The sequence below is a fragment of the Rattus norvegicus genome, chromosome 2 (genome assembly GCF_036323735.1).
Source record: "Rattus norvegicus strain BN/NHsdMcwi chromosome 2, GRCr8, whole genome shotgun sequence".
Classification (NCBI taxonomy): domain Eukaryota; kingdom Metazoa; phylum Chordata; class Mammalia; order Rodentia; family Muridae; genus Rattus; species Rattus norvegicus.
Window position 1 is genome coordinate 70745586 of NC_086020.1, and position 20827 is coordinate 70766412.

Sequence of the window (20827 nt, forward strand, 5' to 3'; positions counted from 1 at the left end):
CCCTTTTATGGTACAAATTCAGCCTTGGGGAAAAAAATTGTCGCCTTGATCAGACTCTTGGCGTCATTCTTCATGTCTCTTGTCTCCCATTCTGTTTCAGGTACCCTGTGCACCCTCGTTGACAATTTGAAATTTAAATAAATAAAATATCCAATAAAAATTGATATAGCTACATGTCTCTGTTTTTAGGGTATCCATATGCTTGTCCATGGATAACCTGATTTCACTGTTAAAACAAAATTTATTAATAAGTTTAAAGCAGAATTTCAAAAGCAATCCATACCCATCTTCTCTACATATCATTTCCCCATATTTAAATAAGATTATTTGAGATTTTGAAGTAGAAAACATTTTTAGAAATGAGATAAAGTTTGTTTTCATTTTGTTCATATGGCTGTCTCCTGATTATTGAAATAAGTAGCATATGATTAGATATAAGAACTTCTATTCACCTTTTGTATTTTCCATTCTGGGAAAGAGTGGAGAATAAATTTGACTTTCTCCTAATATCATGGTATTTCTCAGAATTCTCAGTCATTTATTTAGAGAAAATTAACTTTGTGTACAAAAGCTTGCTTCATATGAAAGGCACATGAAAATTTTGCCAACTTGTCCTAATAATCTTTGTAGTACAATTAGTTACCTGCTAATTAAGCGATTTCTCTATTATTACCTATTATTTTCTTTTGATGTTATTTCTATTCTAGAGTGTTCTTTTGTAGCTATGAGTTCAAAATATGTATAAAGAAAGCTTGGCATTATTTATGTACATCAAAGTTCTAAATAAATGGAAATTATATACGTGTGTGTGTGAAAGAGAGAAAAAGCAAGAGAGAGAGAGAGAGAGAGACAGAGACAGAGACAGAGACACACAGAGAGAGATTTCCCTTGAAGAAATATTTTAAATGTATTTTTAAAAGATAATTGTACAAAAAACTATTATTTTTCTTTAAAATTCCAATTTATTGTATAGCCCTTGGTTACCTGAATACTTTATTCATGACCATCTTGAACAATAATGACATCATATAAATGAAATAATAGTTATAGTAGTTTGGATATTTGGAAAATTTATAGATAAGCTACACACTTGAATGGTAAAATTGGTGGCATTTCAAAGGGCTACATACTACCTCAGAACCTACCTGATCTGTTTCAGTGAAGATTTGGGTAATGACACTTTTCTCAGAAAGATTACACTTTGGTATGCAAAAAAAAGATAAAAAGGGATTTTTCCAGCAGTTTAGTAAAAGAATTTTACCCACAGTAAATCCATGAAAGATGAATAAGTAAGATTTTTAAGCCAAAAATCTAAAATAATAATTTATTTTGTGGTCACAGTGGCAGCTGTTGCCATGGCACTGATGGTTGGTGTCAGTGTGACATCACAATTGTGGGAAATGCCTCTACTCATATTTCTGAATCCTTCCTCAAGTTCCATGATATCAAGCATGAACAGTTAATTGTTAAAATTATAGAGGAACCACATATCTAGGTAAAAAAGGTAAGCTGGTAAAGAGACTAATAGTAGATATTTGCACTTAGATATTTGTGAAAGAATCTGAGGCATTGTAGATTGTTCTAATACATTTTTTTTTATTAACTTGAGTATTTCTTATATACATTTCGAGTGTTATTCCCTTTCCTGGTTTCCGGGCAAACATCCCCCTCCCCCTGCCCCTTCTTTATGGGTGTTCCCCTCCCCACCCTCCCCCCCTTGCTGCCCTCCCCCCAACAATCTAGTTCACTGGGGGTTCAGTCTTAGCAGGCAGGACCCAGGGCTTCCCCTTCCACTGGTGCTCTTACTAGGATATTCATTGCTACCTATGAGGTCAGAGTTCTAATACATTTTAAAGAAGTTTTATATTTATCCAAGGCACTGTAATTTGTGTGGAAAGGAGGGAGAGGAGAGCACATCAAAGGATTTTTGTTAAGGTATATAAGATTCTATGATTTTTTTTTACTTTTTTTTTCCGCAGAAAACTGAAATACTCAGTGCCTCCCAAGACAATGGATAACATACAACAGTAGTGCCTATGGACTAGCAGTATATTCGATGTGAATCCAGGCCATGTACTTGTACAGAAAATAAAAATTTCATGCAAAATGACCCAAATATCAGCATGAGTTAGGAGGATCAGAAATCAAACAAATGTCCAAATGGGACATAGACTCAATGATAGTAACTCAATCTTATGTGTCAGCATAGTGGCCATATAGTAACTCAATCTTATGTGTCAGCATAGTGGCCAGAATATGGCTTAAAAGGATCAGTTCATGAGCTACACACAAGAATTATGAGACTATACTCAGGTATACATTCATATCAAAGTAGAAATTGGAGGAAGTATCTAGATCTTTGCCAAAGGAAAAAACCTTAAAGCATAGAGAGTGCATTCTTGAAATACCAATAGGTTAGTCGGTGTACGTGGTACTTGGAGTTATCCAGACATGGTACCTGTAGATTGAACAGGGGAAAAGATGTGTGATTTGCAACAGAAGAGAAAACAGAAGTGGAAAGAATTTAACAAACTTTTGCAAATGCAAACCTGGAGCCTGAGAAAACATTACATTTCAGAGCAAAATACTCAAACTAGATAGGCTGTGAGTGCAAGATAACTATAACTAGATTGGGAAAAAGGAAATTCCTCTTTGGAAAAGACAGTGACAATTAAAGAAAACCACACCAAAGCTAAGCAAAATGCAACCTTGTGGAGCTCAGTCAGAATGGATATAAACCGCATTGGAAGCCTCAGTGAACGTTGCAAAACATGGGGCCAAAACATTTTAAGAGCCAGATATGTGCTAAGAGATTGTGTTTCCTGGTTATTTTATAATTATTCTCTCTATAAGATCACAACTGGTCATCCAATGTCAAGTAGTCAGCCCTTAAAACATACATACCAGAAATATTGTATAGACTGACCTGGTTCCTGGTTATATTTCAGAAAATATATGTAGCATACATGCATGCACAATTGCACACACCCAAACTTGTGTGTGCGTGTGTGCATCCACATGCACGTGCGTGCATGCGCGTGCGTGCACACATACACACACACACACACACACACACACACACACAATCTACATATGTAATAGCAATTACTGAAAAGGGGGCCATGGATTTGAAAAACTAAAAAGAGCAAGAAAGGGTATATGGCATAATTTGGAACAAGGAAAGAGAGAAATGTTGTAGTCATTTTAACACAAAAATAAGAGGAAAAATATCTAATTTGTTTATTAATCTACCCCTTGTCATAAATTCTGTTTTGGTGATAGCAGTTAAACAGCTCTATGTGAAGTATTTTATAATTTTAATGAAATAAAATGAGAGATACTAAGTTATTAAAAGAGTTAAATATATTTGAAGGATGTTCACAAATATTCTAATTTACATGTGTAGACTGTGCTGCAAACATTTATTCTTTTCCAAAGATAGCAAAGAAGTGTATGCCAAGATGGAGGGGTGAAACTTGCCAGATGTCCAGCAGCCTCCAGACACACTGATATTGGTCAAAATTTGAAAACCCACAGATGTAAGACAGTCTGTTATTCTGCCGCAAGCACTCTTTTCATTCCAGTAAAGCCACTGAAGTGTATGACATCAGAGAAACATACTTACATTTTAATTTTGTTATCCTGATCAGTGGAAGAGTGCATCCAGTAAGAGAATTCAAATCCTAATAGAGACAAGCCCTTACCCTCAGGGAAAATAAAGATGATGTTTTAAAAAGTCAAATCGTTTTTATTATTTAAAAGGAGGTGTTTAAAAAATAATAATATTAATGAATTTTAGCATAAAATGTACTATTGTTACTAACGTTGGTTACCTGTCTATTAGGAATTAAGTCTTGTTTGATAAGCACGTGTAGAGCACCAGAAGCTTGCTTCTTTTTATGGAAACTCTGTTCGTTTGAAAGGTGTCTCTCAGGCACAGTCACCTTGAGGAAAAAGCTCTGCAGTGTGTTTGACACGCTGCATTAATACTTTAAAGGCGCAGAGGACCGCGGTGAAGCATGCTGAGCCTGAAAGAGTCAAGGGCAACTTCAGGCAGCTTGGTAAGGGAAAGCCTCTTCCTGAAGAGATGCTATTTTCCATATCATCTAATGAACGGGGTGTTGTTCAAGTCATGTCTGAGGACCGGGAGAATTACAGGTTGAGAAAATGTCAGGTGCCAAATCCCTGGGGGAAGAACAGGGGCATGCACGTAGGGAACTGACCATAATCCTTTGTGGGACAACAAAGAAGAGAGTGTGGAGAGACCTTCAGAGCAGAGTGACAGAGTCTGAAGTTTATTCTAGCCCTAATGATAAAACAGTGATGTGCTGAGTTTTTAAAGGGATATTTCAAATCATTTTATTTTTCTTATTTTTTTCTGCAAATAAAGAATATTACCAGTAACTAAAGCAGACAAGCATGACAACGCTAGACAAAAAGGTTAGGATTAGGGTTTCTGGGAAGAGAAAGCAGCGTAAGTAGGATATCTTCCAATTCTGGCTGTTTTATAAGAAAGATAAATTCCTTGTAAATTTATAGAAAAGTAACTACGGTGACTACTACAAAAAGGGGAATTAAAAAGAAAATGCTACACCACTCTGGAGTAGAAGTCGGAGGCAAAAATTAGACCTTTAAGATGGGGGTTGATGGTAGCTAAGCTTCTACAGTGGGGCCCACAGATGGTCGCTCACTGATAGTTGTTATATCCTGTGCTCTCAGAAAGCTCCATTTTCCCGTGTCCATCCTGCCATTTATATTCACCAGCTGTCCATCTTAGTTGTCGTGACACTGCTCTGAGTGTGCCTGCTGTCCACTCAGCCATTTGATGTTTTTCCTGAATTGCTGTCTCCTTTTTGGCGTTTCCTTTCATGAGTTCTTTGGTGTTCCTTTCCTTTTTAATTTATAGCTCATCAAAGATTGAACACTGCTTGTTTGAACAGCTTCCTTGACCCTACTTGAAATTGGAGGTGCCCCCTTTTCTTTTCCTTTTTAACAGTGTTTTCCTTATTTTATTCCCTGCCTGTATTTTATCCACGACCCTCTTTATTTGTTCCTTTTCCAGTGAATACCATGCCCATAGCATTAGAATGCTCTGCCAGCATTATTGTGGGTCTTCCTAGATGAACCAACACAGATGAAACCTCCTTTCTGTCTCTTCATTTGTCAGCTAACAATCTACCCAAAGAAACCAAATGATATCAAGTTGAAAAGACACCAAGATAGGCTCATCATTCAAACTGGTCTTTGGATATTACTACTAAGTTGTTAACCTTAACTGTTATGGATAAAAAACTACCCTTAAACAAACCTCCAAAGAGAAAAAAAATCAGGTAATGACAGAGAAATATTTATTCTTGGGGTCACTGTTAGAATTGACAAGACAGCTGGAATAATATGTGGTACACAGAGAACATCTTTATATCTCATGATAGAAAAGCACAAATGCTTGCACTTTGCTATGTCTGTCACCAACGTCCTGTCTTTTCCTCGCTCTCTGTAAGCCACCATTCCAACGTTAGCTCTCACTTTACTCTAAACATGCTTTTGAAGCAGAGCAATATAATTAGTTACCTGTTTCTGAAAGTTACAGTTTTAAAGTTCGGGAATAAATGGGAAAGAGTAAATCAATTGTTGCAGGGAGTAAAATGTGGAAGTAACAAAGGGGATGCCAGGTTTCAGTCAAGGCCAAGACGCTGACAATAGATGAAAAGAGGAGAAAATTATGCTGTGGTGATTATGAGGGAGCATATACAATATTATTGAAAGATAAGATGTATGTATGATTATTTAGAGAAGTAAAATTTATAAACATTCTCTGTGCCTCAATGTTTGTTAGTAAGTGGCTTGAGGTGTTCTTTCCTGAGATACAAACTGTTAAATTGGAGAAGTGATAGTAAGTTTGGAAGAAAAGAAAATTAGAGTAAGGAAGTAAGATGTATGTTTTCCTGACAAGTTAATTTGGAAAGATCCTTTAAGCCTTCATATGAAATGTCAGTGCTAGGTTGTGGGAAATAATTTATTCTTTCCTAATGTTTCTCAAATTTACCAAATACAAAATTTTAAAGACAAGGAATATTGAATTGAGAAAATAGCTCAACTGGTACTATGCTTCTTGTGTAAGCATGGGGATCTGTGGTCAGAGCTCCAGTAACTATATAAAGAATCAAGTACCTGTAATTCCACTGCTATGTGTTCAAAGATAGGGAAATTATTGAAGCTTGCTTGTTATTGAACCAAGTCAATGAGTGGCTTTAGTCTCAGTGATAGATTATCTTAAAAATAAGATGGAGCTCAGTTGAAGATACTTGAAACGACTGTTTAGACTTCAAGCACACACATATTCATGTACACCAACACACACAGAAACACAAATACACACATGTGCCCATGTAGCAACCAACACACTTGTGTACATTCACCAATAACACATACACTTTCACCAACACACAAATGCGCATATGCCCATATACCAACACATAAACATGGGCATACTCACCAACACATACCCATGTGCCAACACACATGCACACGCACATGAAACAATGCACATAGGTATGCTCATGTATCAGCACACACACACATGTGTATACAAATAAACACATACACACATATGCACATGCGCAGGTGTGCGCACACACACACATATATACATATATATGTATACACAGACACAGTAATGAACACACACACATATATACACACATATATATATATATATGTATACACAGGCACAGTAATGAACACACACAGACATATATGTAAAGAATACATAAAATTTAAAGAAAAGTAAATAGTGAAATAATGTAAATATAACTTCCTGCGATGCCATGACATGGCTTTGATTGCTATTTTTGTTGTTGTTGTTATTGTTATTGTTCTTTTTGCTGTAGTTTTCAATTTAATGTAATGTTTGGTAAAGAATAAAACTTTTTTTACAGTCCAATCCTTACCCCTCTCCAGGGTCTGCCCTCTTACAATTCCTCATCCCCTTCCTTCTCCCCCTCCTTATCTCCAAGAGGATGTTCCCCACAGCCTCCGCCCAGCCTCTCTACTTGCTGGAGTCTCAAGTCTCTTAAGGGTTAGGTCACCTCATCTCTCACTGAGTCCATGCCAGGCAGTCCTCTGCTGTATATGTGTAGGAAACCTCTACCCAGCTCGTGTATGCTGCCTGGCTGGTGGCTTAGTGTCAGAGATCTCAGGGGTCCAGGTTAGTTGAGTTTGCTGGTCTTCCTAAGTAATTAAGGATCCCTATGGAAGCCTTAGGGGAAGGATTGATGGAGCTGCAGGGAATTGCAACCCCATAGAAAGAACAATAACATCAACTAACCCAGATCCCTCAAGCTCCCAGAGGCTAAGCTACCAACCAACATGCACACATGGGCTGGACTGGGGGCCCCTGCACATATATATCAGAGGACTAGTTTGTATGGCCTAAGTGTGAGAGGATATACCAAATCCTGTAGAAACTTGATGCCCCAGGGAAGAAGGATGTTGGAGGGGTTAGTTGAGGGAAGCACCCTCTCAGAAGCAAAGGACAGGTAGATGGGTTGAAGAGTCTGAGGAGGAGGTTCTTGGAAGGGGGTAATATTTGGAATGTAAGTAAATAAAAAAATTAATAACTAAAAAATGTTAGTACTAAATTGAATGTATGTGTTTAGAGTTCAAAGAATATCTACCTTGATCCAGTATTTTGGGAGACATTATTATACTAGGAGGCTATCTCAATTTTTATAGACAAATGGCTGTTAGAAGAAAAGGAGCTTATATGCAGAATATTTGCATGTTTGCTAAAGATGACTAAACATTTGAATTACCTTAACTAGTGTAAAATAAAGAGGAGAGTAAATAGATTCGGTACTTTGCACCTAAGTGTTTGGCAAATATCTTGTATAATCCTTCAATATTCCTTAAATGTATATCATATTGTACAAATTATTATAGCTAAGAATATCATTTGTACAAATCTTGGTAGATTAAAACACTTCTAAGCACTAAGAATCATGTATATTAGGAGAATGCAAATCACATCAACCTCCTAAACTTAACTGAAGTGTGATAATTTATGCATACATCAGCCTTGGTAAAAAAAAAACTGAATAAAAAAATTTGTTATGTCAGAACAATGGTCTTCTAGAAGGATATTAATCATGGGATAATAATTTGGGTGGAGACTTTTGACATGGTATCAAAACAATAGATTTCTAACAAAACAGTTCCGAGGAGGCCAAACTACTACAGGGCAGAAAATGTAATACCCAATAATAAAAATACAGTAGTGTGTGCTAAGTATTTTCACATTCTAATGTCTATTCACTTGAGATGCATTATTAATGAATAAAGACCTGATTTTTCTAGAACTGATATTATAGAAAATAAGAGTGTCTACAAAGTATCCCAATAGGCAAGTACCTATGAAACACATGAAAGGGCGAAGTACAAGTTTAGAGATATGAAATGCTGGTATTTAGAAGAGGGATAGATGTAAGGTTAACACAGGTTACTGGGTAGACACCACTGGACATTTGTGCAGAACAATGGAAGAAATTGTTTGGTTAGAAAAGGGAATAATTGTCAGATTACCTACTCGCATGGGATATGGTCCAAAATATTTTTCAATGCAGAAACATATGCAGAAGATTTAAAGTGAACAGAAAGCGAGAACTGGAGCAAAGAAAAAAAGAGACAGATCTTTGGTGTCCATGTTATATAAAGTGGTATAGGCAGGGCTTTGAATTAAGGACAGGAGGATATGACCTAAATTTTGACAGAAGAGTCTGAGCTACTGGGTTGGATATCGATGTTAGAGGGACAAGAATAGAATCAGAATGAGCAGGTTGAAGGCTACAGTTGGTTTATCATCTCTCTTCAAACACTTGTAGACAAAGAAAAGTTCCTATCTAGGTACGTTTGCCAGAAGAGACATGCTTTAGCAAACATCTCCAACACTCATTTCCGTTTTGATTTGCTTACTGACAATATGTTCTGGGAAAAAGCTACCCTTTGCCTGCTCCCCACCTGGAACTCTGCTAATTGATAAAGATTTGTTCAATTGTCAGGAATGGCTCATAACTCTTCATAATGTGCTTTGTGCTGGATCTCTACTACAATCTCTTTCCCGAGTTCTTCATTAGTTATTTCAGATTTTCTTTTCATACCCGCAAAAGCTTTCCCCTTTTCCTAATCTTATATCAATTTAATTTATTTATTGATTGTTTTCTCCCTGTGTCTCTCTCTTTATATGTGTGTGTGTTATTCACTTTACAGTCTGATTGCAGTTCCCTTCCCACTTTCCCACTTCTCTCAGTCCTACCCTCACATTTCCTCACCCATTTCCCCATCCTCTTATCCTCAGAGAATGGAGGGCCTCCTCGTGGTACCTCCAGATACAGCTGGACTAGGCTCATTTTCCCCCACTGAGAGAGCCAAGCCCTGACATTATTAATAATATTCTTCTATGTTTGCAGAAAGGAGTCTAGCATAATAGTCTTTGGAGAGGTTTCACTGACCAAGTCAGTCAACAGGGTCACAGGGGAGTGAATGAGGATTAAAGACAGAAAAGACAATTAGACAACACTATAATATGCTCCAGTAAGTGCTATAGCAAGTTTACTCTTTCCCAGTCTGCTTTTATACCATTCTACGTACAATGCAAAGAACAGGTCAGTTCTAGATCAAGAAGCAAACAAAACATAAACATAATAGTCAAGGAACAAATAACGCAATAAAGAAAGTCCTCTGGTCACTGTATCTACGAATTTATCAAGATGATCCAGATAGCAAGGAACACATTTCTCATCTGTATTTATCTTGAGCCTATTTCCTTGTCATAGCCAAATGTAAATATTCTGGCCAATATTCTTGGAGTGGCACCAAGAGCTCTCCACACTTCATCTAGCAGCTGATGGCAACAAATGCAGAGACCCAGAGACAAAGAAAAGGAAGAGCTCTGGGAATCCTGGGAAAGAGGAGGAATGACAGAGCTTGGGGCATCAAGGCCATCACAAGAACGCATAAAGTACACTGACCTGGTTCTTTGGGGCTCATAGAGACTGAACCACCATTCAGAGAACATGAATGGTCTGGGCCTAGGCCCCCTACACATATGTAGAAAATGCACAGCTTGTTCTTCATGTGGATTTCCTAACGATTGGAGCAAAGGCTTTCCCTGACTCTGTTGCCTGCCTTTGGATCCCTACATCACTTTTAAAAGTACTCTTAATTGAAAAATCAAAGATAAATATAAAATATTTTTCAATTGCTCTACACGCACACTTTCAATTGTACATAAATTTTCATTCACACTGACAATTCTTAGAATTCTTGGAATAATTAGAATTCTTGAAATATTATGGTTTTAACCAGTGGTTATGCTCTGTCTTTCCAGCTCTGTCTTCACACTAGAAATGATGTTTTCCTCTCATTACCAACTGGGCAGCAACACTAAGCTAGGAACTCTTTTATTTCAACAATAGCAACAACCAGAGAAACGAAACTCATGGCTCATTTACTTCAATGTATGCTTTTTGTTCTTGCTTTTCATTTTTTACCATGAATATATGTTACATGTTTTGTTGTATCTTTGGTTTTTAAAATTCTACATTAATAAGTTATGGTCAAGACTGAGTTTTATCTCATTGTCCGCATTTCGGACAGTTGTTCATTACACCATCAGTGAAAATGATTGGTCCATTCAATACCTAATGCTTTATTTCTTCACCAGATGCTAAGTCACAGGCTCCATGCTGGCCCTTTTTCATAACCTCAAGCTGCCAACCCTCCTATGGCCAAGAAATTATCTTCTTTAGATTACAAGTCCTAACTAGGTGCATTAGATACTTTTATATCAACTTGACACAAACTAAAATCATTAGAGAGGATTGATCCTCAATTGAGGAAACATCTTCATATAATCAGGCTTTAGGCAAACTTGTAGGGTATTTTCTTAATTTGGGATTGACGAGAAAGTGTGCAACCTATTATTAATGGTGCTATCCCTAGGTTGATGGTTCTAAGATTTATAAGAATGCAGGCTGAGCAAGTCCCCAGGAGCAAGCCAGTAAGCAGAACTCTTCCCTGGGTTCTATATCAGCTCCTGCCTCTGTATTCCTGCTATTTTTGAGTTCCTGCCCTGTCCTCCTTCCACAATGAACACTGATGTAGAATTATAAGCCAAATAAACCCTTTTCCCTCCAAGTTTTATCAGTCATGGTTTTTCATCAAAGCAGTTGTAACCCTCACTTGGACACTAGGTAATCTTCTCTGGATTATTATCTAATTTTAATACAGGATGCATACTAATAATTTTCTCAAGTATAACCACTAAATGTCCAACTTTACATTCTGGGTAAGCTATTCTTTCTGTAAGACATTTTGAAATAGCTGTCTTAGAGGTGTTTCTGATTAGAAATGTATATATCAACAATATTCATTTCTACTCTCTTCATTTTTAACAATTCAGTGACTCCTGTATTAAAATTTCTAAGATGGATACCCAAATTGGAAATCTGAGATTCTAAGCTGATTTACTATAGACTGAAACTGGTGGCAAATGGTCTACGGTTGGCCATGATAACACTTTCAGGGGGCTTTTACATATTATGGGTAAAGGAGAGGATATAGAATTTGATATATAACTTGAAGGTTTATAGAAATGTATTTTTAAAATTAGGTATAAGATAATACTATGGTAAACTGTAGCTCCAAGAGCATAGACAACAATGGAGTAGAGTTTACTCACATTGTATATTTGACAGGAGTAATAATTAATTTGCATATCTATTTCTATTTTTTAATTTTTCATGTACTGTTCTTTATGCTCATTGAGAACCTTAAAATAATGAGATACTGGACTATGAAACAGCAATCACAGAGTGAAATTCAACTGAGTAGTAATATTTCTCTTCATTGTTTCCAGGTAGAGTAAAATAACATTAGTTGTTAAAACATGTATATCAGTTAACTACTGAGAGTTAATAAAAATGAGACAGCTAATATGGCTTGAATCAATTTTAATGTACAAATTGTGTTGAAGGAAGAAAGCCAAAATAGGCCTGGAATAATGGCTAGGCAGTTCAGGATGCATGATGCTGTTCCAGAAGCATCAAAATCATTTCTCAACACCCATGTCAGGAGGCTTATAATCATGTCACCTGTAACTTTATTTTCAGGCTTTCTCCTAGACACTATCTACACTAATGTGCATATATAGTACATCATACATCTTCATAAGTAATTATAAAATAAGCCTAATGAAAAAACGGCTTGCAAATGTGTTTCATAGGGCAAAAACCAAATCAAAACAAAGCAAAAAAGCAATAACAAGTTCTTCTAATTGTACACTCTCCAGGTTCATTCTGAGGACTCTTCTGACTTCCTCAGTTGGCATATTTTTTCAATTTAATTTATACGAATAACATTTTCCAAATAAAAGAGTCATACATTTATATAATTTATGTTCTATTGACAAGTGATGGATGCAGAGGGAGGAAAATATATTCTCCTTTGGTGAATTGACCACAGGCATATGCCTCAGTAGATGATCAAACACACGTATAGATGTATGCAAAGCATTGATTAGACTAAGGGGGTTATCCATGTTTGTTAAAGAAAACTAAAGGATAAGAAGAGAGGAAGAAAATCCCATGGGCAGCACTAGAGAGAGTTGGAGAGATGTTAAACCCATTTTGTTCCATTCAAAATTATTGAGTCTGCTCAGGCTCCTGGTTCAACAGCCCTTTATGCTTTCATGGGAAATATTCAAATCTCCCAAAAGTCCTCTGTCTTTTTTAAATGGATGTCTCTGTGCCTGCTGCTGTATGGTAGCGTACATAATAGCCCTTCAACTCCATTGGTCCCACCTGGATGAGGACAATATCTCTCCACTTTAAAATTAACATTTTAAATTATTACCATCTATAAAATTATTACCATCTAAAAGATTTTTAATGTAAAGTTAGTTAGTTCATGGATTCCTACATTATTATGTAAATATTTTGGGAAGTCACTTGCTGCCTGCTATAAAAGCATGCCTATTACTTGCACCAAAAATAGTCGTATAATTTTAGAGCATTGCCATGGCAAACTGCTCACTACCCTAACATCAAAAAAATGAAAAAAATAAAAACCAAAAGAGAAACAAAACAAAACAAAAACCAGAGATCACAAACATGAAAAAAAAATGACTTTCAAGTATCTTACCCTCAAGCAACATCATAGGTCAATCTCATACCCACCAAACTGTTTATTTTGCACCCTGCCTCATTTAAGAATAGGTTATTAGATCAGTAAAATTCTTGATTTATCCTGAAGTTACTATATTAGTTAACAATACTGATTTCACATGATGCATACTTAGGTTATATACATTTTCAGACTAATAGAGTATATAAACTGCTGATGTAAATTATTGTACCTATGGAGAATTAAATAAATAGTGAGTATAATTAAAACTGGGAGGTTTCTTGGGAGAAATAAGTTAACCCTGTAAATCAGGAGAAACACAGGTTTATGTAAGTAGCATACTGTGTCTAAGTACACAGAAGAACTAGGGTTCACCTCTGCTGTATTTTTGATCTGCAAAATCATGTCCTGAAATCAAGCTAAAGCCAATATCTATAAAGAATATATGGAAAACATGTCAACATATCCTGATATTTAGCATTTTCTTTCCACGTGTACCTATTTTATTTTGGACATCTTTATTTAATTGTGTTAGCAAGATTAGGATATAAAATATATGAGAACAATGGCTAGAGATGTAAGAAGTAGAGTTGTTTGATCTGGGGTAGAACCTGAATTCAGTTTCTGACACCACAAGAAATTACACTAGTATTCAAAATATCAGAATAATCCTGATTGCTTAGTATAGAAATCTATGGTCATATCAAACTAAGGTTTCTACTTCTGTGAAGGAATTAAGTGGCTCCTGGTGTTCAAATGTTTACTTCTTATAATTACTTGAAAGAGAATATTAATGGGTGCAATTTTAAATTCCTATTTTGAAGTGTAAGTAATTTAAATAGATCTAATATCCTATTCTTAAATTAGGCAGGGTGCAAAATAAACAGTTTGGTGGTATGAGATTGACCTAAGATGTTGTTTGAGGGTAAGATACTTGAAAGTTCTTTTTTTCATATTTGTGATCTCTGGTTTTTGTTTTGTTTTGTTTTGTTTTTCTTTTGGCTTTTATTTTTTTCATTTTTTTGATGTTAGGTTTTTGTTTCTGATAAGTCTACCAATTTAAATCAACAGAGATGAAGTAATTTTATAATTTGGGTCTTTGTGGTTATTGGATTTGTTCTTCTTATATATGAAAGTATGACTCAAGCATCTCTGGAATGCTGAAAGTCTTCGCAGAGGAAGATGACCATTTATTCTGTCACTTCATAATGGCAGCTTTTTATCCTCCGACCCAAGGTCAATTGCATTGTCTTTGGTGAAAGATAGGAAAGTAGAGCTAAGAAAGATTTTACTGGGCAGCAAATCTGAATCTGTTTCCTCTGATGAAATGTCAATAGCTTTCTAGGACAAAATGTAGGGTTTTTTTTCTTAAGAAGCAAAGGTGAAATTGCTTTAGAATATACGTCCACAAATCAGTCCCCTTCAATATAAAACATTGGGGAAGAAAAAAATTAAGACATAATCCAATATGCTGTTACGTTTCCAACTTCTTACTTTAATTCATCAAGCATATTACATTTTGTGCAAAAACCAATTTAAAGAAGCATTGATGTTCTAATGGTTTTAGAGACATAAAGCAAGTATTAAAAAGCCCATTGCTATAAAACTGGACATTCTTAAGAATGCAAAAGAGTCTCAGAAGATACAGGCTCCCATGACTCAGAAGCAACAGGCTGATGCAAAACAGTTGCCTATTTGCCATACTAGAAAAGAAATCAGAAGGTAAAAACTATTAACTGCTTGAAATAATGGAACTCTCCATATGGAATTTTATAAATGAAGTACAAAGTATATTTATAATTTTCATAAATATCACAGTTTCCCTTTGAAAGCTGCAAATCTTCATTTGTTCCGTTTAAAATGTAGTTTTAGATCATCTTATTAATCATTCCATTCATTAACATTTCAAATAATATCCCACTTCCCAGTTAATCCTCCATCAGCCCCTCCCATCTCCTATTGGCCCTTCCCACTACACTTTGCTTGTATGAGAGTGCTTTCACACTGACCCACACTCTCCAGCATCATGGCTCCAGCATTCTTCTAACCTGGGGTATCAAGCCTCTCAGAACCAAGGGCCTCCCCTCCCTTTCTTGTCAGGCAATATTATCCTCTGATACATATATATCTGGAGCCATGGATCCCTCTTGGTAAACTCCTTGATTGGTGGCCTAGATGCTGGAGAACTGGGTGATCAGACCAGCATATGCTGTTCTTCCAGTGGGGTTGCAATCCTACCTGCCCCTCCAGATCTTCAGCTCAGTCTGATGGTTGGCTCCAAGCAACCACATCAGCATTGTTCAGTTGTTTGCCGGACTTCCTCACGACCTGCCATACTAGGTTCCTGTCAGCAAGCACCTCTTGACCATGGCAACAGTGTTGGATTTGGTGTCTGCAGAAATAAAGGATACCCCAGGTGGGGCAGTCCCTTCTTGGCCCTTCCTTCAGTATCTGTTACATTCACCCCTCCTCCCGTTCTTTCTTTGGACAGGAACATTTCTGGGTTAAAAACTTTGAGATGGTTGGAATGGTTGGAACTGGAAAACATCATCCTGAGTGAGCTAACCCAATCACAGAAAGACATACATGGTATGCACTCATTGATAAGTGGCTATTAGCCCAAATGCTTGAATTACCCTAGATGCCTAGAACAAATGAAACTCAAGACGGATGATCAAAATGTGAATGCTTCACTCCTTCTTTAAAAGGGGAACAAGAATACCCTTGGCAGGGAAGAGAGAGGCAAAGATTAAAACAGAGACTGAAGGAACACCCATTCAGAGCCTGCCCCACATGTGGCCCATACATATACAGCCACCCAATTAGACAAGATGGATGAAGCAAAGAAGTGCAGACCGACAGGAGCCGGATGTAGTTCGCTCCTGAGAGACACAGCCAGAATACAGCAAATACAGAGGCCAATGCCAGCAGCAAACCACTGAACTGAGAATAGGACCCCCGTTGAAGGAATCAGAGAAAGAACTGGAAGATCTTGAAGGGGCTCGAGACCCCATATGTACAACAATGCTAAGCAACCAGAGCTTCCAGGGACTAAGCCACTACCTAAAGACTATACATGGACTGACCCTGGACTCTGACTTCATAGGTAGCAATGAATATCCTAGTAAGAGCACCAGTGGAAGGGGAAGCCCTGGGTCCTGCTAAGACTGAACCCCCAGTGAACTAGACTGGTGGGGGGAGGGCGGCAATGGGGGGAGGGTGGGGAGGGGAACACCCATAAGGAAGGGGAGGGGGGAGGGGGATGTTTGCCCGGATACCGGGAAAGGGAATAACACTCGAAATGTATATAAGAAATACTCAAGTTAATAAAAAAAAAAAAAAAAAAAAAAACTTTGAGATGGGTGAGTATTCCCATCTGCTGTCAATAGGACAAAACTCAGAGATTGGAAATAGTTATTTACCAACCCTACATATTAGCTAATATCTGAAATGTACAAAGAACTCAAGAAGTTAGACTTCAAAGAACCAAATAATCCTATTAAAAACGGGGTACAGAATTAAACAAAGAATGCTCAACTGAGGATTAGCGAATGGCTGAGATGAACCTAAAGAAATGTTCAATATCCTTAGTCATTGAGAAATGTAAATCAAAAACACCCTGAGATTCCACTTCATACCAGTCAGAACGGTTAAGAACAAAAAATGCAGGTGATAATAGATGTTGGCGAGGATGTGGAGAAAAAAGAACATTCCTCCATTGTTGATGGGATTGCAAGCTGGTAAAACAACTTCAGATATCAGTCTGGTGCTGGGCTTTTGTGTGGTTGGGAATATTTAATAACTGCTTCAATTTTTTACAGGTTATAGGACTGTTTAGCTTTGGTACCTGATATTTGTCTAAAAGTCTAGAAATTTCATCCAGATTTTCCAGTTTTGTGGAGTATAGGTTTTCTTAGTAGGATTTGATGATTTTACGAATTTCCCCAGTTTCTGTTGTGTAGAGGAATGCTAGGGCAGTGAGGCAGGAGATGATGAGTAGGAGGGGGAGGACCCTCATAGGAGGAGGGTAAGGGGGAATAGAATAGGGGCTTTGCAGAGGGTAAACCAAGAAATGAGATAACATTTGATATGAAAAATAAAATATCCAAATATTTTATATTTAAAATACAACAAAACAAAACAAAAACAATGTCCTCATGAAATTTGCAGGCAAATGGATGGAACTGGAAAATATCATCCTGAGTGAGGTAACTCAGACACAAAAGAACACACATAGTATGTACACATTAATAAGTGGATATTAGCCCCAAAGCCCACAATGCCCATAATAATTGGAGCGTAGAAAGAAGGAAGACCAGAGTGTGGATGCTTCAGTCCTGCATTGAGGTGGGAACAGGATGATGGGAAGAGTAGGGAAAGGGAAAGTAGGGAGGGAGGAAAGATGGAGGAAATAGGGATGGCAGCATCAGGATCTGGAGGAGATGTGAGAGAGGTCAGGAAATTAAACAGAAATATTTAACAGGGGGATAAGGAACTGGGGATAGCCACCAGAGGATCCCCTATACCAGGGAAACATAAGACTCCTAGGACCCCACAGGCATGACTTTAGGCAAAATGCTCAGAGACAGTGATATAGATCCTGTAGAGACCTCCTCCAGCAGGTAGTCATGGTTCCCGATTTTAGATCATTTGTCTGCATTTACTACTTATCATGTTGCTGACAAGTTTAAGTCCTATCTAAAAAACAGAACAAGTTCAAAGTCACTCTGGTGGATTGGAAAGTTCATCTCTTAAAACAAAATTTAAAATAAAGTTGGAAATATAGGTCAGTGGTACATGCCTGCCTAGCATGTGCAAGGCCCTAACTTCAATTACCAGTATCGAATGGAAAATAGTACTACTTTTTCTCAAAGTAACTGTATAACCCATCCTAGTATCATCTTTATATTTAGTACGTTAATTATGTAAAATATCATTGGGTCTTGAGTGATGGATGAGCAGTTAAGAGCACCGTCTGCTCTTCCAGAGGTGAGTTCAATTATGAACAACCACGTGGTTCCTCACATCTATATTGGAGTCTGATGCCCCCTTCTGTCATGCAGGCGTACTTGCAGATGGAACGTTTATATATAAAATGAATAAAACCTTTAAAAAATATTTGAAATACAGGTGGTCATACTCTAAGAAGTATAAAGTACTGGATTCTTAAATTCATAGATCCATTTAAAATGGATCTTAAAAGAATTGTGGTGGAATCATAACAAAGGAAAATGTATAAAAATCAGGAGAAAAGAACGTACAAACAGTCTTTTCTGGTACCTGGAAAAGGATTGATTTATTTGGTTCCTGTAAGGCTATTTGGAAATTGGAAGTGAGCAGTAAGACACTGTCCCTCAGGATACACATACACCTAACAAGATAGCCCATCCTGAAAGAACAAGAGTTAATGAAAAATCATTTGGCTTGTACAGATGGTTAGAGAAACAATGGGCTTTTCAGTCTTTTGAACTTCTGATGTTAGACCTATTTGAAAATGAGCAATCTAACCAAATACACTGCCTTTTAAAAATATCTGGAAATAGTGGAGCTTCTGTCATTAAAATCTGAGAGGTGCTAAAGATTTGTGTCAGTAAATTGACACAGACGAAGTATAAATGCTTGTCTCTTTGTGGTTGCACTCTGATCTCTAGGAAGGTGAATGTAGACAGGAACTAGAGAGAATTAACCAGAATATCATAGAAGAACTTCCAAGAAAGTCTGTGTTCCCAATCATCAGTAGTAAGAGAGGAAGTCATGATGGGGAGAGCTCATTACGCTCATCAAGTCTTGTGACTTAACAACTTAATGGTGGAAGGAAGGAATGAGAACCACCTGAGGCTTCTGATTCCATATTACCCAAGTCACACAGGCTTGTAGATCTAAATGTTATGAATGGCCGGGTTAAAAGTTCTTTGAGTTTGTACACCTGCCTCAAGAAATACTTTAACCTTGATATTTTTCTTTACTGACTGAGTTATCTGAGCTTCAAAGTACATCATGGTACTGTGGATCTATGTTATCTTAAGAAATGTGTTTCCAAGTATGTGATGTAAAATGAGAATCACAGAGTTCTCTTGCAGAAGCCAAGATCATCACAAATCTAATGTTTCTTGCTCTTTTAACTCTTGCTGAAAACATCCATATGTGGCATAACTGGGTACTCTACTTTTCTAGGAAAATAATGAACTATTTGTCCCCACCTTCTAAATATGTTTATACTTGACCTTAGTCATACATTCCTGTGAAATGATCGTTGAAGTAATTTTCCCAATAAAGCTTAAGCTATTTTTTCTTTAGATGTGTGATATTATCAACTATAATGAATTTAATAAAAAATTAGACATTATAATTCCGAATCTAAAAGCACATAGCTAGAGAGGAAAAATAGAGCTAACAACAAGCCTTAACCTGCTGCTAAATACGAGATCCTGTCTTACCTTATAATAATGACTATTTTTTCTAGTTTGGGTGATTTTTGCTACTTTAGGCAGCAACATTTACTCACAATCTCTAAGTAATTCAGGTTAAAGAAGAGTAAGTGTTATTGGTAAAAAAATAAACAACAAGAACAAGCATCAAGTGTGTTTTTCTTCTATCTTTTAGATAGACTGCCTGTCTTCTATCTGGCACTACCAATATATCTCTACTGAAATGGCCAAGGGAACAGAATAACACAGTGATGTCACAACTGATGCTCTCTTATAACAGGAAGACCAATTACAGAATTGGTAAACACTGTATCTGTTCTTTGTGGTTCCTGTCAATATTATTTTCAGTGATATAGTGAAAAGGCATTTGTCTCCAGTCCCTATGTCAGTTAGGGACTGTTTTCTCTAGAGGCCTTTCTTTGAAAGGGAAAAATATGCAGCCCGAGAACCACCAAATGATTTCTTCCCACTGCAAGTTGAAAGTGTCATCTGCTTTCTGTCATTGAATTAATCTACAGAGAAGCAAGCTGCTGTTTTAGTTGGGGTGATGAATATGGGTATCAACAAGAAAATATTTTGCTACAGTATCATACAATGTAAGACAGTAGAAATATGTCTTAAAAGTAGAAAATTCTATAGGATTTGAATAATATAAGAAAAAGTATTCCATAATTAAAACTCATGGAATAGAACATGTAATGAAAATTTAAATTTGTTGCTATCTTTGACATATAGTTTGAAAAAACTAAATATTCTGTATTTCATTCTCATTCCCACACTGAAAAGGTATTTAATATCCAAACATATAATATGAATATTATGCCAGTTACTACATCTAATTTATCTCATGAGATATATAAGTGATTTCTGTACTCTGGTAAATTACTCAAATTTATCAATGATAATATATCTATAATAATATAGCATTTTCTCTGTTCTAGAAATAAAAACAATATAATAATTTCTACACTAAAAATTTATTAAAGAAAATATGCATAAATTACTAATTAATGTTTTACTCAATTTCCTTACTCCTTTACATGAGTCATTAAAAACTACTCAACTGTTATTTATCCAATGAAATGAAAATCAGCTGAGACACATCAGTTGATATTGGGGAAATATCATAAATAACTAGAAATAAAGTGAAAAGCGAGAGAAGAAATACTCTTTCCACACACAGGCATAAAATCAGTGAGGTAGCTTTGCCTTCATTATAG

At 36.6% G+C, this 20827-nt stretch overlaps 2 long non-coding RNA genes across 2 annotated transcripts in view; one reads left to right on the forward strand and one right to left on the reverse strand.

Annotated features, from left to right (window-relative positions):
• The window catches only part of LOC102553734 (uncharacterized), a 39581-nt gene extending 38249 nt beyond the window's left edge, over positions 1–1332 (reverse strand). The window contains exon 1 of the long non-coding RNA XR_351478.5: positions 1146–1332. This is a non-coding gene — a long non-coding RNA (uncharacterized LOC102553734). The remainder of the gene's footprint in view (positions 1–1145) is intronic.
• Positions 1333–1373: 41 nt separating this feature from the next.
• LOC120100560 (uncharacterized) lies at positions 1374–2110 on the forward strand. Its single transcript, XR_005500394.2, has 2 exons — positions 1374–1504; positions 1980–2110. It is a non-coding gene; the product is annotated as an uncharacterized LOC120100560 (long non-coding RNA).
• Positions 2111–20827: the final 18717 nt, after the last annotated feature.